Source organism: Procambarus clarkii, chromosome 74 (assembly GCF_040958095.1).
Source record: "Procambarus clarkii isolate CNS0578487 chromosome 74, FALCON_Pclarkii_2.0, whole genome shotgun sequence".
In the NCBI taxonomy this organism is placed as follows: domain Eukaryota; kingdom Metazoa; phylum Arthropoda; class Malacostraca; order Decapoda; family Cambaridae; genus Procambarus; species Procambarus clarkii.
In genome coordinates, this window is record NC_091223.1 from 2,434,829 (window position 1) to 2,461,478 (window position 26,650).

Here is a 26,650-nt window from a genome sequence, read left to right on the forward strand (position 1 = left end):
TGGTAGTGTTGTGGGGTGTGTGTTAGTGTGTTGGAGTTATGTGGTAGTGTGGTGGGGTGTATGGTAGTGTTGCGGAGTTGTGAAGAATTGTGTTGGGGTTTGTGGTAATGGTGTATGGTAGTGTGTTGGGGTGTGCGTGGTAGTGTGGTGGGGGTCTGTGGTAGTGTGCTGGGGTTGTGTAGTATTGTGGTGGGGTGTGTGGTAGTGTCGTGGGGTGTGTGGTAGTGTGGGGGGTGTGGTAGTGTGGTAGGTTGTGTGGTAGTGTGGTGGGGTTGTGTTGTAGTTCTGTGGGTTGTGTTGTAGTGTTTTGGGGTTGTGTGGAAGTGTGGTGGGGTGTATGGTAGTTTGCGGAGTTGTGATGTATTGTGTTGGGGTTTGTGGTAGTGTCATGTGGTGGGGTGTGTGGTAGTGAGGTGGGGTGTGTGGTAGAGTGGTGGGGTGTGTAGTAGTGTTGCGGGTTGTGTGTTAGCGTGGTGAGGATGTGTGGTAGTATGGTGGGGTGTGTGGTAGTGTGGTGGGATGGGTGGTAGTGGAGAGGGGTTGTGTGGTAGTGTGGTGGGGTGTGTGGTGGGGTTGTTTACCTTTGTGTTGGGGTGTGTGATATTGTACTGGGGTGTGTGGTAGTGTGGTGGAGTCTATGGTAGTGCTGTGGGGGGTGTGCGGCAGGGTGGTGGTGTCTGTGGTAGTGTGGTGGGGGGGTTATAGTGTGGTGTTTTGTGTGGTAGTGTGGTGGGGTGTGTGGTAGTGTGGCGGGGTGTGTGGTAGTGTGGTGGGTTGTGTGGTGGGGTGTGTGATAGTGTGGTGGGGTGTGTGGTAGTGTGGTGGAGTTTGTGGTAGTGTGGTGGGGGGTGTGGTAGTGTGGGGGGTGTGGTAGTATGGTGGGTTGTGTGGTAGTGTGGTGGGGTTGTGTAGTATTGTTATAGGGTGTGTGTTAGTGTGGTGGGGTGTACGGTAGTGTTGTGTGATGGTTGGTAGTGTGGTGGGGTCTACGGTAGTGTGGTGGGGTTGTAGTATTGTGGTGTGGTGTGTGGTTGTGTGGTGGTGTGTGTGGTAGTGTGGGCGGGTCTGTGGTAGTGTGGTGGGGGTGTGGTAGTGAGGTTGGGTGTGTGGTATTGTGGTGGGTTGTGTGGTAGTGTGGTGGGGTGTGTGGTAGTGTGGTGGCGTGTGTGTACTATTGTGGTGAGGTGTGTGTGGTAGTGTGGTGGGGTGTGTGGTAGTGTGTGTGGTAGTGTGGTGGGTTGTGTGATAGTGTGTGGTAGTGTTTTAGGGGTGTATGGTAGTGTGGTGGGGTTGTGCAGTAGTATTGTGGATTTATGGTAGTGTGGTGGGGTGTGTGGTAGTGAGGTGGGGTGTTTGGCAGTGTGGTGTGGTGGGTGGTAGTGTGGTGGGGGTGTGTGGTAGCGTGGTGGAGGGGTGTAGCAGTGTGGTGGGGTGTGGTAGTGAGGTGGAGTGTTTGGTAGTGTTGTGGGGTTGTGTGGTAGAGTGGTGGGGTGTGTGGTAGTGTGGTGGGGTGTGTAGTAGTTTGGTGGGGTGTTTGGTAGTGTGGTGGGGTTGCGTGGAAGTGTAGTGAGGTGTGTGGTAGTGGGTTGGGTTTGTGTGGAGGGGTGTGTAGTAATTTAGTGGGGTGTGTGGTATTGTGGTGGGTTGAGTGGTAGTGTGGTGGGGTGTGGTAGTGTGGTGGGGTTGTGTGGTAGTGTGTTGGGGTTGTGTGGTAATGTGTTGGGGTTTTGTGGTAGTGTGGTGGGGTTGTGTGGTAGTGTGTTGGGGTTGTGTGGTGGGGTTGTGTGGAAGTGTAGTGGGGTGTTTGGTAGTGTGGTGGGTTTGTGTGGTAGTGTGGTGAGGTGTGTGGTAGTGTGGTGAGGTGTGTGGTAGTGTGGTGGGATGTGTGGTAGTGTGGTGGGAAGTGTGGTAGTTTAGTGGGGTGTGTGGTAGTCTGGGGGGTTGAGTGGTAGTGTGGTGGGGTGTGTGGTAGTGTGGTGGGTTGTGTGGTAGTTTGTTGGGGTTGTGTGGTAGTGTGTTGGGGTTGTGTGGTAGTGTGGTGGGGTTGTGTTGAAGTGTGAGGGGTTGTGTGATAGTGTGGTGGGGTGTGTGGTAGTGTGTTGGGGGTTGTGTGGTAGTGTTGTGGGGTTGTGTGGTAGTGTGGTGATGTTGTGCAGTATTGTCGTGGGGGAGGGTGGTAGTGTTGTGGGGTGTGTGGTAGTGTGGTGGGGTTGTGTTGTAGTGCTGTGGGTTGTGTTGTAGTGTTTTGGGGTTGTGTGGAAGTGTGGTGGGGTGTATGGTAGTTTGCGGAGTTGTGATGTATTGTGTTGGGGTTTGTGGTAGTGTTATGTGGTGGGGTGTGTGGTAGTGAGGTGGGGTGTGTGGAAGAGTGGTGGGGTGTGTATTAGTGTTGTGGGTTGTGTGTTAGCGTGGTGAGGATGTGTGGTAGTATGGTGGGGTGTGTGTTAGTGTGGTGGGATGGGTGGTAGTGGAGAGGGGTTGTGTGGTAGTGTGGTGGGGTGTGTGGTGGGGTTGTTTACCTTTGTGTTGGGGTGTGTGATATTGTAGTGGGGTGTGTGGTAGTGTGGTGGAGTCTATGGTAGTGCTGTGGGGGTGTGCGGCAGGGTGGTGGTGTCTGTGGTAGTGTGGTGGGGGGGGGGGGTTATAGTGTGGTGTTTTGTGTGGTAGTGTGGTGGGGTGTGTGGTAGTGTGGCGGGGTGTGTGGTAGTGTGGTGGGTTGTGTGGTGGGGTGTGTGATAGTGTGGTGGGGTGTATGGTAGTGTGGTGGAGTTTGTGGTAGTGTGGTGGGGGGTGTGGTAGTGTGGGGGGTGTGGTAGTATGGTGGGTTGTGTGGTAGTGTGGTGGGGTTGTGTAGTATTGTTATAGGGTGTGTGTTAGTGTGGTGGGGTGTACGGTAGTGTTTTGGGATGGTTGGTAGTGTGGTGGGGTCTACGGTAGTGTGGTGGGGTTGTAGTATTGTGGTGTGGTGGTGGTTGTGTGGTGGTGTGTGTGGTAGTGTGGGCGGGTCTGTGGTAGTGTGGTGGGGGTGTGGTAGTGAGGTTGGGTGTGTGGTATTGTGGTGGGTTGTGTGGTAGTGTGGTGGGGTGTGTGGTAGTATTGTGGGGTGTGTGATAGTGTTGTGGGGTGTGTGGTAGTGTGGTGGGGTGTGTGGTAGTGTGGTGGCGTGTGTGTACTATTGTGGTGAGGTGTGTGTGGTAGTGTGGTGGGGTGTGTGGTAGTGTGTGTGGTAGTGTGGTGGGTTGTGTGATAGTGTGTGGTAGTGTTTTAGGGGTGTATGGTAGTGTGGTGGGGTTGTGCAGTAGTATTGTGGATTTATGGTAGTGTGGTGGGGTGTGTGGTAGTGAGGTGGGGTGTTTGGCAGTGTGGTGTGGTGGGTGGTAGTGTGGTGGGGGTGTGTGGTAGTGTGGTGGAGGGGTGTAGCAGTGTGGTGGGGTGTGGTAGTGAGGTGGAGTGTTTGGTAGTGTTGTGGGGTTGTGTGGTAGAGTGGTGGGGTGTGTGGTAGTGTGGTGGGGTGTGTAGTAGTTTGGTGGGGTGTTTGGTAGTGTGGTGGGGTTGCGTGGAAGTGTAGTGGGGTGTGTGGTAGTGGGTTGGGTTTGTGTGGAGGGGTGTGTAGTAATTTAGTGGGGTGTGTGGTATTGTGGTGGGTTGAGTGGTAGTGTGGTGGGGTGTGGTAGTGTGGTGGGGTTGTGTGGTAGTGTGTTGGGGTTGTGTGGTAATGTGTTGGGGTTTTGTGGTAGTGTGGTGGGGTTGTGTGGTAGTGTGTTGGGGTTGTGTGGTAGTGTGGTGGGGTTGTGTGGAAGTGTAGTGGGGTGTTTGGTAGTGTGGTGGGTTTGTTTGGTAGTGTGGTGAGGTGTGTGGTAGTGTGGTGGGATGTGTGGTAGTGTGGTGGGATGTGTGGTAGTTTAGTGGGGTGTGTGGTAGTCTGGGGGGTTGAGTGGTAGTGTGGTGGGGTGTGTGGTAGTGTGGTGGGTTGTGTGGTAGTGTGTTGGGGTTGTGTGGTAGTGTGTTGGGGTTGTGTGGTAGTGTGGTGGGGTTGTGTTGAAGTGTGGTGGGGTTGTGTGATAGTGTGGTGGGGTGTGTGGTAGTGTAGTGGGGTGTGTGGTAGTGTGGTGGGGTATGTGGTAGTGTGTTGGGGTTGTGTGGTAGTGTGTTGAGGTTGTGTGGCAGTGTTGTGGGGTTGTGTGGTAGTGTGGTGATGTTGTGCAGTATTGTCGTGGGGAGTGTGGTAGTGTTGTGGGGTGTGTGGTAGTGTGGTGGGGTGTTTGGTAGTGTGGTGGGGTGTGTGGAAGGTATTTTGGGGTTATGTGGTATTGTGGTGGGGTGTGTGGCAATGTGGTAGGTTGTGTGGTAGTGTGGTGGGGTTGTATGGTAGTGCTGTGGGTTTTTTTGTAGTGTTGTGGGGTTGTGAGGAAGTGTGGTAGGTTGTATAGAAGTGTTGCAGAGTTGTGAATTATTGTGTTGGGGTTTGTGGTATTGGTGTGTGGTAGTGTGGTGGGGGTGTGTGGTAGGGTGGTGGGGGTGTGTGGTAGTGTGTTGGGGGTGTGTAGTAATGTGGTGGGGTGTGTGGTAGTGTCGTGGGGTGTGTGGTAGTGTGGGGGGGTGTGGTAGTGTGGTAGGTCGTGTGGTAGTGTGGTGGGTTTGTGTGGTAGTGATGTGGGTTGTATTGTAGTGTTGTAGGGTTGTGTGGAAGTGTGGTTGGGTGTATGGTAGTGTTGCGGAGTTGTGAAGTATTGTGTTGGGGTTTGTGGTAGTGTTATGTGGTGTGTGGTAGTGTGGTGGGTGTGTGGTAGTGTGGTGGGGGTGTGTGGTACTGTGTTGGGGTTGTGTAGTATTGTGGTGGGGTGTGTGGTAGTGTCGAGGGGTGTGTGGTAGTTTGGTAGAGTGTGTGGTAGAGTGGTGGGGTGTGTGGTAGTGTTGTGGGTTGTGTGTTAGCGTGGTGAGGATGTGAGGTAGTATGGTGGGGTGTGTGGTAGTGTGGTGGGATGTGTGGTAGTGGAGAGGGGTTGTGTGGTAGTGTGGTGGGGTTGTTTACTTTTGTGTAGGGATGTGTGGTATTGTAGTGGCTTGTGTGGTAGTGTGGTGGAGTCTATGGTAGTGCTGTGGGGTTTGTGGCAGTGTGGTGGTGTGTGTGGTAGTGTGGTGGGGGGTTATAGTGTGGTGGGTTGTGTGGTAGTGTGGTGGGGTGTGTGGTAGTGTGGTGGGGTGTGTGGTAGTGTAGTGGGGTGTGTGGTAGTGTGGTGGGGTGTGGTGTGGTGTGTGGTAGTGTGGTGGGGTGTGTGGTAGTGTTGTGGGTTGTGTGGTAGGGTGGTGGGGTTGTGTAGTATTGTTATGGGGGTGTGTGGTAGTGTGGTGGGGTGTACGGCAGTGTTGTGGGGTGTGTGTTAGTGTGGTTGGGTGTATAATAGTGTGGTGGGGTGTATGGTGGTGTGTGTGGTAGTGTGATGGGGGTGTGTGGTAGTGTGGTGGGGGTGTATTGTAGAGTGATGGGGTGTGTTGTAGTGTGGAGGGTTGTGTGGTAGTGTGGAGGGTTGTGTGGTAGTGTGGTGGGGTGTGTGGTAGTGTGGTGGGGTGTGTGGTAGTGTGGTGGGGTTTTGTGGTAGTGTGGTGGTGTGTGTTGTAGTGTGGTGGGGGTGTGAGGTAGTGTTTTAGGGGGGGATGTGGTAGTGTGGTGGAGTTGTGTAGTATTGTGGTGGGTTTGCGTGGTAGTGTTCTGGGGTTGTGTGGTAGTGTGGTGGGTTGTATGGTAGTGTGGTAGGGTAGTAGTATTGTGGTGATGTGTGTGGTAGTGTTGTGGGGTGTGTGTTAGTGTGTTGGAGTTATGTGGTAGTGTGGTGGGGCGTGTGGTAGGTTGTGTGGTAGTGTGGTGGGGTTATGTGGTAGTGCTGTGGTTTTTTTGTAGTGTTGTGGGGTTGTGTGGAAGTGTGCTGGGGTGTATGGTAGTGTTGCGGAATTGTGAAGTATTGTGTTGGGGTTTGTGGTAATGGTGTGTGGTAGTGTGTTGGGGTGTGCGTGGTAGTGTGGTGGGGGTCTGTGGTAGTGTGCTGGGGTTGTGTAGTATTGTGGTGGGGTGTGTGGTAGTGTCGTGGGGTGTGTGGTAGTGTGGGGGGTGTGGTAGTGTGGTAGGTTGTGTGGTAGTGTGGTGGGGTTGTGTTGTAGTGCTGTGGGTTGTGTTGTAGTGTTTTGGGGTTGTGTGGAAGTGTGGTGGGATGTATGGCAGTTTGCGGAGTTGTGATGTATTGTGTTGGGGTTTGTGGTAGTGTTATGTGGTGGTGTGTGTGGTAGTGAGGTGGGGTGTGTGGTAGAGTGGTGGGGTGTGTAGTAGTGTTGTGGGTTGTGTGTTAGCGTGGTGAGGATGTGTGGTAGTATGGTGGGGTGTGTGGCAGTGTGGTGGGATGGGTGGTAGTGGAGAGGGGTTGTGTGGTAGTGTGGTGGGGTGTGTGGTGGGGTTGTTTACCTTTGTGTTGGGGTGTGTGATATTGTAGTGGGGTGTGTGATATTGTAGTGGGGTGTGTGGTAGTGTGGTGGAGTCTATGGTAGTGCTGTGGGGTGTGTGGCAGTGTGGTGGTGTGTGTGGTAGTGTGATGGGGGGGTTATAGTGTGGTGGGTTGTGTGGTAGTGTGGTGGGGGTGTGTGGTAGTGTGGTGGGGTGTGTGGTAGTGTTGTGGGGTGTGTGGTGGGGTGTGTGGTAGTGTGGTGGGGTGTGCGTTAGTGTGGTGGGGTGTGTGGTAGGGTGGTTGGGTTGTGTAGTATTGTTATGGGGGTGTGTGGTAGTGTGGTGGGGTGTACAGCAGTGTTGTGGGGTGTGTGGTAGTGTGTATAATAGTGTGGTGGGGTGTGTGGTAGTGTGGTGGTGTGTGTGTTAGTGTGAGGGGAGTGTGGTAGTGTGGTGGGGGTGTATGGTAGTGTGATGGGGAGTGTGGTAGTGTGGAGGGTTGTGTGGTAGTGTTGTAATTCGGGGAGGGGTTCTCGAATGATCTTTCCTGCCTTTTCTCTCCCTCTACCTATATTCTTATTTTTGTACTCTACCATGGGACCCCAAAACTTTCATTTGAGCCGACCCCACGCCACGTGGTCTCAAGACGATTACCGACTTGAGATTCTACAACCCGTATGACGTGACGTAGACTTCCAGCAAAACCCTAGGGTCGCCTTTACGCTGCCACCACCAGACCTTGCAACACCGAGCAATGATCGAGGTCTGGATCGATCATGCTAATTAATAACCTTGGGGCTTGATCCCCACTAGTAACATATACCCTTGGATCTTAGGTATGGAATTAATTAACAATCAACGGTAAAGATGAATTCCGATTTGGTGTTAGAATCGGCGCCCAATTCAACTCGGCCTCGTGGGGACCACGGGACAAGGACAAATTCACATAAATATAACACACACATGGAAAATAATGAAAATGCAAATTAATAACTAATTATTTTATTCAAAACTAAAACCAAATCTAAATAATGGTATTCCCTGACTTGAACACTCCCTGACTGGCAATGAGTTGACTATTCCTACAATTACTCGTAAAGCAACTCTACCTTGGGTGACCAGCTAGATGTTCGTGCTGTCGGGAGGCCGATGATGGGAAGGCCACCTTCCCGAGTTGTTTCTCAAACCACACTGTTTCTCCTCTCTCTGATGCTCCTCTCTCCAGGAGCCCAGAGCAGAGTATTGTTCCGCATCGTTAAGTTACTTACAAGGCTTAAGTTATAACAATTAACCTCTGTTGTACTGAATGACACAGATTGGTTGAATTATTTTACTGAAGTTGAATTACACAAGCATCTTAAGGGAGAGCTATTCCCGATCCCAAGATGGCTATTTGACCTTTGACAAATTACTGAATATGGAAACTCTAACCTGTGACCGCCAGGTCGCTGAGGTCACTTCCGCGCTACTGCCTATTCCTGGCTTCGTGACGTCACTCAAGACTCCTAATAATTAGAATACTCTTGATACTGTAACCAGGAATATTATACAATCCAATTTGAATGCAAGATGAATAAAGGCTAATTTCTCTAAATAAGTGAATACTATACAATGGTTCATTATACGAACTATGAACAAAGACGCCAGCCAATTTGTGACTCAGACATGCTAATCCCCAGAGGAATGCGCAGTGTTGAGGTCAGTCCCTACACGACTTCTGGAACCTTCTGGATAATTCTTACAACAAACCTAGTTTGTTACAACCCCCCGTCCCCCCGTACAAACACTTAGTAAACCTTGTTAATTTGTTAAACATAACGAGGTTTAGTATCCAAATCCACAATTCAACTCATGCCATAAACAAAAGCTAACCTAACTAAGAAAAATTTGACAATTATTAGAGTGTCCAACATCATCATAATAAACATGTTCAAATTCATAAATTTCCCAGCTGTCAACTGAGAGCAATCCTCCAACATCAGGAAACATACATCCTACCCTTACTGACATAGCTAAATAACATGTCCCTACTCTAACAGCAAAGACTAGCTATTAAAATCTCTTGGCTCTTCACTAGCCAAGTTCATGTGTCCTCTAGAGCCGGCCACACCGTGCTCTGCCATAAAACATAAAAGTTATATCTTCAGACTGAACTTTCAGTCATCCGGGAGCGTACTACGGAACTATCAAGTTCACATCCGTGTACTATCTACTCCCCCTCAATGTCAACCTTGACATGCTAAGGAACACACCCAATGTTTATTACATGTATCTAAAAATATAACAAATTCCTATACTATATCACAGGTTTCAGCTGACTGTACAGCCAAGTATTCGCACTCACTAGAAGGGTCAATGTTTCTATTGGTCCGCCTCTCCTGTGTTCAAACATTCTGAAAAAAATAGCACACAACATAATTTTCCATAACAGTTTGTTCTGGGCTTAAACAATTACACAGGGGCTTCGATTTTGATTACTGACCAATTTATAGAGTGAAATTTCCATATATCATTATACCAGAATAATTATTTTAAATCTGTTTTTCAACATTTATAAAGTATCGTGATTCTAAATCTGTTTTTCAACATTTAAACAAAAGTGTCCAGATATTCTTTACACAGATGTTCAGAGCCAACTTTGTTTGTTTGTATCAATTGTTCATATTGAGTAATCGAGAAAAAAAATCGATGCTGCTGGACGCTAAATGTAGTCGCTGACGATGTCATTCGATGTCGATCTTGCTTCTTCCCATGTGTAGACATCAATACCTGGTCCTCTTGTACTCCCATCCGGTACTCTTGAATGACGACAGAGTGTAGTAGAGCGGAGTGCCAAGTGACATCTGTAGAATACTGTTACTTCGGCCATGATCTTGCTCCCAACAGTCCACACGCCTTCATATCAATCACATTTCACACGGCAGTCTTGATGTTAAACTTGACGTCGCAGAGGACCACAGCAGAGCAGGACTGGATGTACCAACGGTGTCTCATAACAGGAGTGGTGTCAGAAGGTCGTAGAGGCGGGTTGCTTGTTTGCAGAACAGATGAATCTCGTCTTCCATCATTGCTCACGTCATCTCTGGCGTTTCTTGATGTCACCAGGTTACTAGGCCGTAAACACCAACTGTGTATACCCTCGTACCGCCGACTTTAGGCCAAAGGAGACAATTTTGCGACCTTCTATTAGCGAGTCCCGGTACTCTGTAGGGAAACCGTACCTTCCACCTGTAACCGCCTTAGTTCCGATTTCTTGTTGCTTCAGATGACGTAATCATTAATCTTCCGGCGAAATTCTTGAGTACTGCTACGTGCTTTCCATTTCTTGACCTTTCCTCCAACACTGCTGGAATGGCTGCAGTCTTGATGACGCAGCAGGTGGGTAGTGGTGATCTCGAGACAGCTACCCCTGTGTTGTATGGCACCTCCGGTGACTGCTAAATGTGGACATCTCGCTGGCCCTGACAACCTCGTTAGTGACGTGAGGCGTCGGCCGGGTGACTCTTGGATAGTCACTCATCCCCAAAGTAACTGATGTATGGGTTACTGGGTCTGGTGGGGGGAGGGCTTTGTGTAACGTGCCTCCCCCCTCGGTCTTTACAGACAAGGGTGCACGTGTGGCTGGAACAACTGGGTCGGTGTACCAATCAGACCTGGGAACAGACAGACGCAACACAGCGGAAGCATAGCTATACTCTGGGTTTGGTTGAGGTGGAACCCCAGAGCACGGTAAAAGCTGCTACCCGAGTTAAGTATAGAGATAGTTCACCTCATTGCCTTTACAGGAAAATCTAATGAATACTAAATTATACTAACGCAGGAAGTTACTTTACTGTATAGCGCGAGATCTCGTCACCATAGGGTGGCGAGACTGCACCTGACTACTGATGAGCGATGACAGAGGGTCATCCTCATCCCCTGACTCGTCGGTGAAGCCATGAGTCAGCACTGCTGAGTCAGGAACTAGACCCGCTGAAGGCAGTTCTAATTCCTCTCTAGCATGATAATGTTTCAATTTATTTACATGAATTGTCCTTTCCACCTGGTCCTCGAATACTCCTTTTATAACTAGATTAACCGGTCCCGCCCTTTTAATTACTCTATATGGCCCTCGCCACCCCGGAGCTAGTTTCCTGCTCTGATTGGCGGGCGCAGCCTCATTCACTCTCAATACGAGGCTTCCTTCCTTCAACTCAAGAGGGCGCACTTTCTTGTCATAAAAATTAGCATACCGATTCCGTGCCTTCTTGGACGCTTCAGCTGCAATATTCCATGCATTTCTCATTTTTCCAAGGACCTCTGAAGGATAGTCCTCCCCGTATGCAACATTATGTCTGTTAAGCAGACCTGAGGGGAAATTGCATGAATTACCAGTAAACAAATGAAGGGGTTGGGTGTTAATTGATTGGTGGATGGCAGTATTCAAGGCTAACTAAACATAGGGTAGGTGTTCATCCCAGGTGTTTGCGTCATGTTCAGCAAGATTGCAAGCATATCCTTGACTGAACGATTAGTCCGTTCCGTCATTCCGTTTGCTTGTGGGTGGTAGGCTGTTGTAAAAGCCGAAGATGTCTCTAAATTCTTACAAACTTCTCTAAATATATTCCCATTAAATTCTTGACCCCGGTCAGAGACTAAAACTTTAGGAGGTCCGAATACAGTAACCTACGCAAGAACGCATCAGCAACCGTACGAGAATCCTTCTGAGGTAATGCAACTAGTGTAGTGTACCTAGACAGATGGTCAACTAGCACCAACACGTATCTGTTACCTGAATGACTGTGATGTAAATCAATCAAATCGGCCCCCACACGATCTAAAGGCTCACGAATTTCAGGAAATTTCTGAAGTGGGGCTTGTACCTTAAGGGTGCCTTTCCTCCTCTGGCAACGAGGGCACGACTTCACGAAATTGATTACTTCAAAAAGTAATCCTGGAAAATAAAATAGAGACTTTGCTTTTAATTGGGTTTTAAAGACCCCCGGATGCCCTGCAATTTTAGAAGCATGCGCAAGCTTTAATGCTGATGACCGCAACGCGTCCGGAATAACTAGTTGAAATACTGCCCTATCATTCTGGCTATTAACATAATACAGGACGCCCTGTTTCATTTCAAAATCATGAATAGGTAAATTCTTTTTCTACTTCGGGTATTTTCCTCCCTCTAAATACTCAATAATTTCTTTCCATCTAGGCTCGCTCATCTGGTATTCTCTCATTTTATCTGATGGAATGGTTTCAATATTTTCATTAACTTGAACTGCCGCTATGTTTCTACTTAGCGTATCTGGCACAACATGTGCTGGACCAAGCTTGTACAAAATCTGGAATGAGTGGGCCGAAAGTTCGTGAGTCCAGCGTGACATTCGTGGGCATTTCGTTCGCTTTTTAAATATGTGTGTTAACGCTCGATGGTCTGTGTAGATTACAAAACGCCGCTGAAATAGGTAAGGTTCGAAATACCTAACTGATTCTACTACTGCCAGTGCCTCCCGATCCGTAGCTGAATAACGAACTTCAGGTCCTTTGACCTTCCTACTGAAATAGGCTACCGGATGGGGTAAATTATCCGCATCTCGCTGAATTAAGCACCCGCCAATAGCTATACCGCTGGCGTCAGTGTGCACCTCCCACTCTTTCTCAAAATCAGGAATAGCCAATACCGGTGTCGTGATTAGTTGGTCTTTCAGTTTGCGATAGGCCTCGTCATTCTCAGATTTCCAAACAAACTTCGCATTTTTCTTTGTCAGATCAGTCAGGGGTGCTGAAATGCCAGCGAAACCTTCAATATGACGACGAAAATATCAGGCCGCCCCCAAAAACCTACGCACGTCCTTTGCTGTCCTTGGAGTAGGAATGTCAGCAATGGCGAAGCAAGAATCTGGGTCAGGTCGGATACCGTCTGGGCACACTTGGAACCCCAGAAATTTGAATTTCTGAGCCGCCAAGGTGCACTTCTGAACATTAAGCCTGAAACCTGCCTGATCTAACAACTTCAAAGTCTCAGTTAAGTCCCGTAGGTGTTCCTCAAACGACCTGGAATATATCACAAGATCATTTAGGTACGCTAAAGAATACCTACCCAGTACAGGACCAAAGATGAAATTGATGGCCCTCTGAAACGACGAGGGCGCTGTCTTCAAACCAAACGGCATCCTACGGAATTGATAAGTGTGCCTACCATCCGAGAATGCTGTTTTTTCCCTATCCTGTTCTGCCACCGGAATCGCTCAATACGCCGATTTCGCGTCAAGAGTTGAGAAATACTTAGCCGCACCAAATTGATCTATTATCTCCTGTATTCGGGGCAACGGATACACATCACCCTTAGTTAATTCGTTCACCTTCCGGTAGTCAACACAGAAACGGTAACTACCGTCCGGTTTCCGAACTAGCACAACAGGAGAGAGCCACGGTGACGTACTAGGCTCTATTACGCCCTGTCTCAACATTTTCTGGCACTCCTCCCAGATAACGTTCTTTGCCTGTTCCGGCAACCTCCACTGTCTCGTGTACACAGGCAAATGATCACCAGTTGGAATGGTGTGCTCAATCTTATCAAGGAGACCAATCTAGTCATCCTCTGTCGCAAATAATTTCGGGAATTTTCGCAAAACTCCTCTAAGTGCCTTCCTATCCGCCTGTGTAACATGTTGCAAATCAAGTGCTGATATTAATTTTTCTACTTCTTCCACATTTCGTGCAACATTTCTCGTCTCACAATGTACTTTTGATGGTGTTTTAGTATCTATCATGTGCAATGCATTGTGCAGTGACGGTTGGCATCTCAGCTGACTCATGGTGAAAGATTTCTGTGTCCTCCACCATGGTTCCCTGAGATACCCTATCACCTGCCCTGAAGCGAAACGTCTTGTGTGAAAGATTGACAACTGGAATGAGTGCACCTTTATCGAGCACTACAATTAAGTGATGAGGAATTAATAAGCAATCACATCTCCCAGCCACCTGAAGGGTGGTACCTGGTTGGATGTGACGTCCCACAGCTACTTTAATAAATTTAGCAGAATGTGGTGGGCAACTCTGTTTGGTCAATGCATGCAATGCACAAGACCTCTTAACTGTGTCTGGAAGAGACTTAAAAATCAATTTTTTATAGTGCGCATTATATTTCTGCTTCCTCTTAATTGAAGCTACAACTGGGGGATGGTCGATCATCTCCACTGGGTAGGAAGTCTGTCCCAACTGCAACCTTCAGTTCCTAGCCCCTTTTTGAGCAGACAAGGAATAATCAAATCGCGACAGAAAATCAGTTCCCATTAAGATGTGACCAGGAAAATCACGGTTCTCTACGATCGTACATGTGTGAGGCTGCAATTCCCCATCAATCTCAAAATTAACTGTACCTTGACCTACGATCTCAATCTTTTCCCCATTGACTGCTGTTAATGTCTTTGCGCAACGTTTAAGACGTACATACTAAAGATTGCTGAAGGCTGACTTTTTAATTACAGTTGCCTGGCTTCCTGTATCAACAAAAGCTGTTAATCTTACACCTTCCACTTTCACCTCAAAAGTAGGCCTACCATAACTAGGAGCCTGCTTTCATGCTTTCGTACTAGTGATTTTACAATCCCTCTGTATATGCCCGCGCTTCCCGTAGGAGTAACACCTCCGCGGATCCCTCTTGGTACCCCGCGCAGGGTGGCTCGAACTTGCAGCTGTGGGCTGCTTCCCGCCTGATGAACCCGCGCAACAGTTACTCGGCTTGGCCCCCTCGCCTTTACTTAACGCCTCTACGTATGGCGACAACTGAGTGCCCGGCGTCTCCGCGCGCATCTGAATGTCTAAGGCTCCTTCAGAAAATAAAAATGGCCCCATAGCAGAAGGTAACGTTTTGCAGAACAATTGTTTAGCTAATCGCTCTGCCTGACTCGAATCTAACCCCAGTTCCGTAGTGTGGTCGTCAACCCTGCTCTTTAATAGTGTCCCGAAATCCTTGACTGTGCTGCGGTCTTCCTTCCTAAGTGACTGCAGATAAAAATGAGCCTCATCTTCTGACACCTTTTCCTTGAATCTGTCCCTAATCGCTTGGACAAACTGAGGCCAAGTCGTCAGGTGCTGAAACTCTGACAGTCTCGCCAGTGGACCGGCTACGTCCACGCAAGCCCCCTTCTTGGTTATCTTAAGGTTATCTTGAGATGATTTCGGGGCATTTTTTTTTTTAGTGTCCTCGCGGCCCGGTCCTCGACCAGACCTCCACCCCCAGGAAACAGCCCGTGACAGCTGACTAACACCCAGGTACCTATTTACTGCTAGGTAACAGGGACATAGGGTGAAAGAAACTCTGCCCATTGTTTCTCGCCAGCGCCTGGGATCGAACCCAGGACCACAGGATCATAAGTCCAGCGTGCTGTCCGCTCGGCCGACCTGCTCCCCATAGCAAGAGTAATTTTCCAACTATCGTCTGGGACAGCCTCCAGCATCGTACTAATCTGACAAAGCCAGTCTTCCACTCGGGGGTTGCGTTCCACCTTATTAAGCGGCAACTCCTTACCTCTGAGTGTCGGCAGAGTCAACTTGGGAATCTGACTCACAATTCCCGGTTTGTATGACACGGGGCTACTGGCAGTGGGTGGGCCCTGGGGTTGGGAACTGGGTTGAGGTTTGGGTTCGGGTTGAGGTATCGTGTGGGTGGCCTTGGGTTGGGGTTGAGGTATGGTGTGGGTGGCCTGGGGTTGGGATGGGTATGGGGTGGCCTGGGGTTGGAATGGGTACGGGGTGGCCTGGGGTTGGAATGGGTATGGGGTAGCCTGTGGTTGGAATGGATATGGAGTGGCCTGGGGTTGGGGGAAGGGTTGGTATAGGAATGGAGGTTGGGGCTGGTATAGGAAGTGTGGATGGGGTTGGTATTGGAATTGAGGATGGGGTTGGTATGGGAATTGAGGATGGGGTTGGTATGGGAGGTGGGGTTGGGGTTGTTGTAGTGACGGATGAGGTGTACCTAGGTGTTGTGGTATTGGTGACCAATTGGTGGTTATGTGTGGTAGTTCCTGCTGTTGGTGTGGCTGTCCCTGTTCTCGTTGAACAGGTTGCTGGTCATGTTCTCTACCGAATGAAGTGGGACGTCCTACCGTACTAACTGAAGCCCCCTGTCCAGCTCCCTGTATGCCCTGTTGGTATGGCGTCGATGTTATTTGTGGGGGAACCCAAGACGACTTCCCCCACTCTTGGGACGAATCCTCGCGAGACTCCCCACTCATGTCAATAATCGTATCTGTACTGGCATGGAAAGATACCCTCGCCTGCCCAGTCCCATGCAGAACCCGTGACCCCGTCGCTTCAGTCCCACTGACCCCACCTGTGACGTCAGCTGAGCTACCTGAGCGGTCCCCAGTGGTGTCGGAAGAGGTGCTGTCCTCTACACTCCCACTGGTCCCTACTGACTGGTCACTGCCTGGGTTAAACATAACCCGAGATTTCTGGTGTGCCACGTCTCTTGTAACTACCCTTTAATACACCCTCGACCCGGACTCACTACAACCGTGATCTTACACAAAATAAAAAAAATCAACTCTTTTCCAAGAGAAAACCAACGAAATCCCTAAAATAGGAAATACCACGATTAATCGAGAGAATCGCTGCAGTGAATTCAATGAATGGAGTGTCTGCCTCGCACTTGTGTCTGACCGTGAAATAACCCGAAGTTCTATTACTGAAACCTAAGTCCTTTACGTTAAAAAAAATTAAAGAATCTAATTTATATAAAACAATTTAAATGATAACGCAACTACCGCGCAGCACTCGTGATGGATTAATAAAGAATATTTACTGTACTTGAATACTAAACGCACTTGATGTGAACAGCGTGGCCACTGATGACTGATGGAGCGGAACCAGCTGCTCTGAAAAAAAACTAAGTCCCACGCTTTTTCGCTTAAACGCTGAAAAATCAAAATTTTTGTTCTGACGGAAATAACTAGTTTTACTTTACTAAACCGTTCTAGCGATTAATAGAGACATCCAGAACATATATTTGCTTGCCAAAATTGAATTTTTATCAAAAACTGCGTTTTTACTCAAGTGCTGGACTCTGCCAATTTTTCTGCACCCGGAAAAAAAACTATCACCCCAGACATCGCAAAACTCCCTTAATTCGCAAAAATGGGTTTCTCGTTCACAGATAAAATACGCTGTTATTTAATACTGACTCTGTATGCAGAACAATACTGACACCTCGGGCGGTTTCGACACTCATTAATTCGAATTTTCGTCAAAATCCGAGATTTTCACCTCACATGGACTCTGACAAAAGTACAACACGATTTTCTCGAAAAATAACTAAATTCGGCAAAAATGTAATTATCACTGTTGAATGCTTAAGAACAGAATTACGTCCCTTGTGCGCACTAGAGGGTAATACTGGCCCTAGAATATACATGAAACATGAGAATTCTAATTTTCGCCAAAATGTGCGATTCTAGCTCAAGCTGGACTTTGAAAATTTTTCACCTACGTTTCTACTGAGACAAAATTCTAAGTCTAAAAACGCAATTCTACCGTCTTACTGGTAAAACTAGAAAATATCATCCACATCGACTGGGGAATCCTAATAACACCCAGATCATACACGTGACACACGAATACTAATTATTTACAGTTAACGACTTTCCGACGTTGACTTAGCCGAAAACTTATCCCAAAATACTTAGAAATATTTCCACGAACTCTATTAAACATTTACAACGAAAATTACTATCCCTTAACATAAACTCCTTTACTAACTATAGTGACTGACATATAACCCTAAGTCCAGAGGATTAACTACGCTCTAGAACCAACCCCTCTGACTTAGACTAATATAATAGGGAATAGCAAAGCTTAATATACGGACTTAGCCTAATATGCAAGAAAATGCTAAACACTTGGGAAATTTTTTTTAACCGGGGATTGAATTTAGGGGAATCAAAAATTGTTAATCTCTAGAACACGCAAATAAAAGGAATTACTTTATAAATTTAATTATACTTAATTCAAAGATACACTCGACTTAATCCTATAATTGCTCCTACTGGCTCGCCGTACCGCACCTAGCCTAGGGGTCTTGACCATCTAGATTCTAACAGAGCGACACGCAGCTTTCAGCAACAATTAAGACTAGAGACGACTCAACCTCCACTAAGTGTGCGATCACTTAGTTGTTGAATCGCTGCTAGGTAGGTTACTAGTCCGTCCCTCGGAGGCCGCCACGCCCTTCACGGATTTACGTTTTTCCTAGCGTTTTGGGTCGTCTAATAACGCCCTCGGACCTATCTCCTGGCGTCCCACAGATAAATCTGCCCAAACAGCCCACAAGGAACTGCTGTTGAGAGTATGGCGGCTCCCAACACCTCTGAATCAATTGCAATGGGTCGAGTATGGTACCCAGTCCATTCAACTCGGAGCGGTCTCCTAATCAATAAATCTTAATAGCCTAATCTTACTAACTAAACCTTAATCGTATCAGCCCGCATGAACCCAAGATTCGCCAATCCCCACTCAAACGCACTGTTGTGAGGCGCACGACTAATCCTGGCCCGCGGCTGTCCTCCCTAGCATCTACGCACGTGTCCGAATGGCTAGACGCGTGAGCCTTCAACAATTTCAAACAAAATTGTTGAAACCTCCGCTGTGCACCATTGTAACACGGGGAGGGGTTCTCGAATGATCTTTCCTGCCTTTTCTCTCCCTCTACCTGTATGTTGGATATTTCCAACACCGAATACAACATTGTTGTATTCTCATTACTTATTACTAACCATACTAAATATTGTAGTAAGTAAAAATTAACAACTCGTAGAATTCTCATGTACTAATAATTCATCTGTGCAGTAGGCTAGAATTCTCACGTCACCTGACGCCAGTATTGCGTCAGATTTCCTTACAGTAAACACATTATATCCAATTTGTGTGAGAATTAAATACGATTCTCCATAATTAAAGCATTCTGTATGACAACTGATTGCAGACGAATTGTTCTCTAACTAAAAGCCGAATAGAGCGTTAGAATCATAGCGTCTACCTCGCGATAGAGTTAACGTCATCAATGAATGCCATGGGGAGACATTAATTCCTCTCCCTTATATATTTACTATTCTTAAATTGGTAAATAATAATATTTTGTTCCTCTAAATAATAAACCCGTCCAGTCTTTAACGTTTCAAGCGCAAATGCAAGAAATATTAATGTTCGAGACAATAATTTGTTTTATGAACGCCGACTCGGCGTGGGTTTGAGGGACGCCATCCTCCTCAGTACGCGGACACGTGCAGAGCCGAAAGGAAGCAGACCTGCGCTTACCGTACTCATAAGAACACGCCATTGCCCAGCAAATAGGGCAGGTGTTATCCATCCTCAGATGAAAGCCGCCACTGTGAGGCATGAATAACCTTGCAGATAATATCTTCAACTAGTGCTGGTGTTAAATAAGGAGCCCTTTGACTTGGTTCCTGACGACACGTGATCAGCCAGCTGAAGCGCATCACTATCCAGGATAGGTTCACCGGAGCCTGGGATGCGAAATACGGCAATCTTAATACTTATACAGTGCCCACAGCTAAGTATTCTTTTATTTGATGCATCAGGTAGAAGATTGATGATAGCAGGGTGATTGTTCGTTAAGAAGCGCGATAACACCTAATAACAGGTGATTAAAATTTATCACCTGTAAATTCTTAATATTTTTGAATATAAATTGAGTAGTTAAATCAGTTGCTACTGGAAATTATTTATCTTGCAGCACGAGAGAAGAATTCCTCATGCTGCTTTCCTCCATGTTAGCCCGTTCCACTCGTTAGTGTACCGAGTCTGGAGAATAAGAGGACTTCTATGGCTTACTAAAGGAATCTTCATCAAGCTAAGATTTATTTCCTTTTACTATTCTGTTGCAATATATATTTATGCAGAATGTTTTGAGATTAATGTGTGATTTACTGTAATTCATTATTATGCTCATATTTTATATTCCTCTCTATGCTAATGAGATTAGTTTCAACATTATCTTATAGGATTAGATTATTATTAATTGAATTAGTGAACGAACCACACTAATTCCTGGACGTACTTACCTCCAGTAATAACCCCCCAATGTAGGTGTTTGAGGTTTGTTTCATTTAATAATACAGCCCATTAATTATTATTATGATCATGCTTTCCAGCTATATCCATAGTCACTGGTTTCATCTAGAAATTATCTAATGATCAGAAATTCTCAGTTTCCCTCTTTACTTTAAAAGCGGGTGGTCCTTCGTAATTTAATTTACTACATTAATAATTAAATAATCAGAATCAAGCCCCAAATATCCCACATTATGGTCCTTATCGAACCGGATAGGCATTAAACTTATAATTAAAATATTAACCATTAATAACTAATCCTTGTGTGATAGAAGCTAGACTAACTATTTAATTAATTGTGTCAACTAACATTGTAACACATCAGTTAGCCTAGATCACACTAATATATTGCTACTTTCACCTCATGTATAAAGTAGCTTTAGTGGGTCATAGCCAATTACCCACAACACTTAGACCTATACCTCACACCGAGGTGAGAATCTTTAGGTCACCAGGAGCAACAGCTCATAACTTTTACAATACCACCACCCTAACACCTGCGCTAGAGTGGCCTCGCCATCTAACCATTATATACTTAGGTGGTAATGACATCCACCCCACTCGTCATCCAGCCGAGGTGATCAAACACCTCAAAAACATAATTTCTTCTTTCAAGCTCATCAGTGAATCAGTAGTATTCACATTAGTGGAACCTCGCCAACCAAGTCAAGATAATCGTTGGGGAGTAACTCCGGAATACTACCTGAGAGCTGCTAAGTACATAAATTTCAGGCTGAAAAAACGAGTGAGATTGGTTGCCACATATATCCAATTTACAGCCAGACCTTACAGACAGAACCTGACCAGAGACGGTCTACATTTGTCAGGGGAATCTAGGTTGCATGTGGTTGACAAGTTAATTAACACCATCAACCATCACAAAAGGCTGTGGCTGGCAAGCCAAACTTAACTGTACATAATTGTTCACCTGTGTGTGCAAGAGCACTCTTATAAAACAAAAAAAACAAAAATACAGCACAATTATATTTACCTTATTGCACCACAATAATCTTTACCCATGTTATTAGGTAGAATTTAGGCAGAGATTGTGCTGAATTTGGTACAAGCCCAGACTAAATAATTTTATAGTTCTTAGTTAGGAATTATTACGACTAGATCTTAACTAGTCAGTGTTGTGTATATTATATTATTTGTGCTGACCCTATACAGGGTGGGATTAATTTTTGAGATAACTCTGATTGGAATGTCTCCATAATATTTCTCTTGTATGCATTATTTTTGTGTATCTATTTTGTGTATTGCTGGATTATCTCCATTAACTCTGATGGTGATAAGGATGAGCTAACCGGACGAGAACTAATGGTGGAGTTCAGACAGTACACAAAATATCTAGCTATTTGTTGTTAGGTAGGTAGGTACATTCAACCTCAAGTGAGGTAAAATATCAAGTAGTCACCTTAAATTAGGCTACAATTAATGTTACCTGTTCACTAATGAACAAGTACCCAAGCTTCATTAGTAATACATATACTAACACTGTGAAGTTTGAACCTAAGCCCAACATGGCTACTCCTGAACAATTGAGGAGAACCTACATTGGCCTTAAAGGTCATTTGACCAGATTAATTAATAAGGCTGAGGGCTTAACTAAAGATAATCCCATTGACTCTTATCACTTAGAGTCATTAGTTAGATTGGCTGATCTGAAATTTGATCAAGTCAGATCTGCAGGTCAATCTTATTTTGATCTGCTAAATACTGTAGAAATTGATCCTGATGAAACAAGTCAAATTGTAAACGACATCTCCCAATATGAAGAGGAGACTCATGATAAAATTTTCAGGCTATCCAAATTAGCCAAACAGTCTGGATCCAATACCAGCAACACTGGGGCTCACTTCAATAATCACTTACCCGAGGTTCGTTTACCTACTCTAGACTTGCCCACCTTTTCAGGATTAGATACAGAAAATTGGGACAATTTTTGGACTTCCTTTGAAGTTCACATCCATAAGAAACAGTCTCTAGACAAAGTTTCTAAATTTTCATACCTACTCAGTCTTCTCACAGGAGAGGCTAAAAAGGTCATACATAACCTTACTCTTAATGAGAGTAATTATGAGGAAGCTATAAAACTCCTGAAGTTGAACTATTGCAACAAAGAGTTAAGTATAGCTACCCTTTATAATCAATTGCTAGATCTGAATGCACCAAACAGTAGACCAGAGTCACTTCAAAGCTTCAGACTAGAAGTAGAGTCTCTAGTAAGGGCCTTAGGTACCAAGGTTAATATACCTAGTTCTGAATGGTCTATCAAGCTATTGTTACAGAGGAAATTACCTCGAAGCGTCTTGACAGAGCTCTGCTCACATTATAATACTGAGTTTCTTACTCTCGATCAGATTTTCGAGGGGTTGAGGATCACAGTTAATAGGTTAAAGACTCATGACAAAATTAAACCTGAATCTAAACCAATTAATACTGATATTTCAGTCAAACCTAAACAGACTCCAAGTAAGTCTAATAAATATAAATCCAAACCTACTCCATCCACCAGGAAAAGAAGTGGAAATGTAGGTACATATTCAGTATCTCCTTCAGAGATAACCAATGACTTGTCTACTAAAGAGACTAAGTCTATTAATCAAAGAAAGTGTCTGTTCTGCAATCAGGAACACACCACTTACCAATGCTCTGCTTATCCTACGTATAATGCTAGAGTTAAAAGGTTACAGGAATTGCACAAATGCACTAAATGTATGGGTTCTCATGATCCCAAGAAATGTGGAGTACCACTACGTACTTGCAACCGTTGTAACCAAGGTGTACACCACTACGCCTTATGTAGGAAGTCTCCTACACCAACTATGACCACTGGAGAGAATTTTACTAATTCTACTGCAGTGCAATATTGTAAAGTACATCACGAAGTGAATGTACTTGCTACTGAGTCAGGCAATAGTACTACCTTGCCTACCGCTCAGCTTAAATTAATAAACCGAAGATCTAGAATTAACACAAGAGGTCTTTTTGACCAAGGTTCACAAAAAACCTTCATCACACAACAGCTGGTAGATGATTTAAATTTAAAACCTACCAAAAGTGTGAAGTTAAACATTTCTGGTTTCCTATCAAATAGTGGACCTCGTGACTACAAGGTAGTTAAATTACTAGTTAGATTAGGATCCTCTGCTAGCCCAATCCATGCGGTGGTAGTGGATAAGATTCCTACGGACTTCCAGGTCACAGGATTAGCTCGCACTGCGAGACACCTTAAGCGAAACCACATGAGGCTAGCGGATCATAAAATAAATTCCGATTGCCTCACAGATATTGGAATATTAATAGGCGCGGATCATTATTACAAGTTTATCACTGGATGCACTAGGCAACATGGTATGAATTTGTTGTCGTCCGCAGGGGGCAAATTGCTCACAGGACCCGTGCTTTTCAGACAAGGTCCAGCATCCACAAACCAACATACCAATAATGTAATTGTGGCGTGACTAGGCTTAGAGCAGTCACCCCTACGCTTCAGGGAAATAGCCGAGGACATTGAGTCTGACCCACCAATACATCGTTTGTGGGATTTAGATACGTTAGGCATCATCCCTGAGCAACCAAGTCCTGATGATACATGGACTTACCAGCAATATCTGGATACAGTTGTCTACTCAAATAAACAATACTGGGTAAGACTCCCATGGAAGTTAGATCATCCCCAACTTCCAGTGAATTATTTTATGGCAGCCTCACAATTGCAGTCTCAATTAACACGACTGCAGAAGCAGCCAGACAAACTAACCATGTATCACCAACTTATCCAACAACAACTTAACAATAAGTTCATTGAAGTTGTTGAACACGATGACCGAAAAACAGGTCATTATTTACCTAACCATGCCGTGGTGAAAGACTCACTGACAACAGCTATTCGTATTGTCTTTAATTGCAGTGCTAAAGTAAAGCCTAGCAGTGTGTCTTTAAATGAATGTCTCCAAACGGGACCTAGCCTAACACAAAGGCTACATGACGTGTTGTTACGATTTCGCACAGGCATTTTTGCCTATACTGCTGACATCAGCAAAGCCTTTCTCCGAGTAGGATTGCAGGAGGAAGATCGTGACTACACAAAATTCCTCTGGTTCAAGGATCCACTGGGTCCTAACAGTGAAGTAATCACCTATCGGTTTGCCTCTGTATTATTTGGTGCTACGTCCTCACCGTTTCTTTTGCAAGCAACATTAGACATGCATTTGAGGAAATCAGACAGCCCTTATAAGGCAACCATTAGCGACAACTTGTATGTCGACAATTTCCAGGGGACAACTAATGATCAAGCTGATCTGGTAGAAATCTACCATGACGCTAACCGTGAACTGTTAGGAGCCAATATGCCTCTACAGTCATGGGCCTCAAATAATAAACTGCTTAACCAGTTAATCGAGAAAGAATTTCCCGATTATCAGGTACCCAGTAAATTAAAGGTTCTAGGCGTGGAATGGAACACCAACACTGACGAGATGAATGTCAAGTCAGTGCAAACTGATAATTCAACCCTTACCATGAGAACACTGCTCTCATTTGTCAGTCAACCATTTGACCCTTTAGGCCTACTTAGTCCTATATTAATAAGGGGCAAACTCCTAATGCAGGAGTGCTGGCAACAACATATGGGATGGGATGATCCGTTATCAAGTGAGTTACAAGCCAAATGGCAAATACTCTCAACGGATTTTAATCAGTTAGGCGTTTTGAAATTTCCTCGTAATGCTTCAGGACCAAACTTACCCAACGATTTGCACGTTTTTTGCGATGCCTCTGGCAAAGCATATGGCGCAGCAGCCTATTTAGTTAACAGTGCTCAATCAATTTTACTCACATCAAAAGCAAGAGTTGCTCCCATCAAGAAGAGATCCTTACCTCAGATGGAGTTGACTGCATTGCTAGTGGGAGTAAGATTGGCCCATTGCCTGGCAAAGACACTCAGTAATATCCACTTTGGTGAGATTGTAGTGTGGTCAGACAACGAGGCAGTCTTACAATGGGCAAGAAACAATAACAACAAAACTCCTTACGTCAGTAATCGCGTCAGGGAGATTCATGATTTATCCGCAGGATATAAGTTCAGACATGTCCCTACTAAGGACAATCCTGCAGATTATTTATCAAGAGGATTGACATTAAAACAACTTGTCAAGTCTTCGCTGTGGTTCAATGGACCTTCATGGCTTGTTGGTGGTCAGTGGCCCAAACAAAAGTCACAAGTCATAGTGATCAATATCACCACTCCCATGAAGGACCCAGAGCCTCAGCGAACAATAGCCATTGATCCTCATCATTATTCCAACTTAAGCAAATTGTTACGAGTGACTGCGCACGTGTTTGATTTCCTCGCTAAAGTAGGAATTCGACATAAATTTCCCAATCCTGTTCACTATTGGATTAAGCGGGCGCAGCAAGAGACCTACGGAAGCGAATTTGAGAATCTTCCGGATAAACTCACTAAGTCTCTGGGCATCTGGTACGATGTCAACACTCATAACATACTACGATGTGGAGGACGTTTGCTACATGCAAAAATTGACTTAGACACTAAGAACCCAATTCTTTTACCTCGTCACTACATCATAACTAAACTTTTTGTCTTACATTACCATCAATATGGTACACTACATGGTGGAGTTTTAGATACTCTCACCGACCTTAGACAAAGGTACTGGCTTCCTCAAGGTCGTCAGACTGTTAAGACCATTATTAAATCTTGTGTAATCTGTAAGAGATACGACGCTAGAGTCTGTCCTTACCCAGGACCTCCCCCACTCCCAGAGGAGAGAGTGGTTCATCTTCGTCCATTCGAAACCACTGGAGTTGATTATACAGGAGCCTTACTCCTCACTGGTAACCCAGATAATATACCAGTGAAGGCGTACATTTGTCTCTTTACATGTGCTACAACCAGAGGCGTGCACTTAGAGGTCACCCCAGACATGAGTGCTGAAGCTTTCATTCAAGCTTTCCGCAGATTTGCTGCCCGTCGATCATGTCCTAGATTAATGATATCAGACAACGGATCTAATTTTGTGGCAGGAGAAAGTTGTTTGCGAGAAGTCTGGAACCACCCTGAAGTGCAATCAGTCTTACAAAGAAGACAATGTCACTGGAAATTCATAGCACCAAGAGCCCCTTGGCAAGGTGGGTTCTATGAGCGAATGGTAGGCACAGTCAAAAAGTGTCTAAGGAAAACGTTACACCGACAAAAGGTCAGTTACTCAGAACTCCAAACTATTGTTGTGGAAATCGAGGCGCGAGTCAATAACCGCCCAATCACGTACCTGTCTGATGATTACACCCAGAGAGAACCACTGAGCCCCTCTCACTTGATCCATGGAGGTCTACTGAGCCCTCTCATCCCTTTAGCCGAAGAGGACCCTGTAGACCCGTCCCATGTGACCAGAGGAGACTTGGTGGAGAGCTACCAGCATCTTTCTAGAGTTATTAACAGGTGGAATGAGGTGTGGACTCGAGAGTACCTCACAGCTCTACGAGAGTACCACTACGGAGCTTCGAGCCCTTACAATAAGGTGCAATTAAAGCCAGGAGACCTTGTACTAGTCGACAGTGATGGACCAAGGTCCGAGTGGCCTATAGGAAAAATTGTTACCATTCACCCAGATCGACAAGGTGTCCTAAGAGTGGTTAAAGTCTTATGTAGAGGCAACACTACTCTAAAAACTTTAGAGAAGCTGGTTCCCCTTGAACTGACTGAACAAGAATATCAGCCAGATCTAGTTTCCCCAGTAATTTCAGAGGACAATGAATTTGTTCCTCCAAGCAACCGCCCCACTAGAGCTGCAGCTCAACAATGTAGGCGGAATTTGCAAGCCTATTACAACTCTGAAGAAGAATAATTTCCTTCACTTCCCACTGAGAAAACTGTGATGATGCTACGATGTGATATCACGTAACGAAACATTACACGTCACTATGACCCAGGATATCGCATCACTGTAGATTCTGTTAGTTTAAATTGGGAGAGTTAAATTCTATAAATATTGTGTAGGCTACAAACAACATGTTTCAGTTGACATGTAAATAGCAAGACTCAAATTCTTGTAAGTCCTTGATAAATCCGGGACGTTC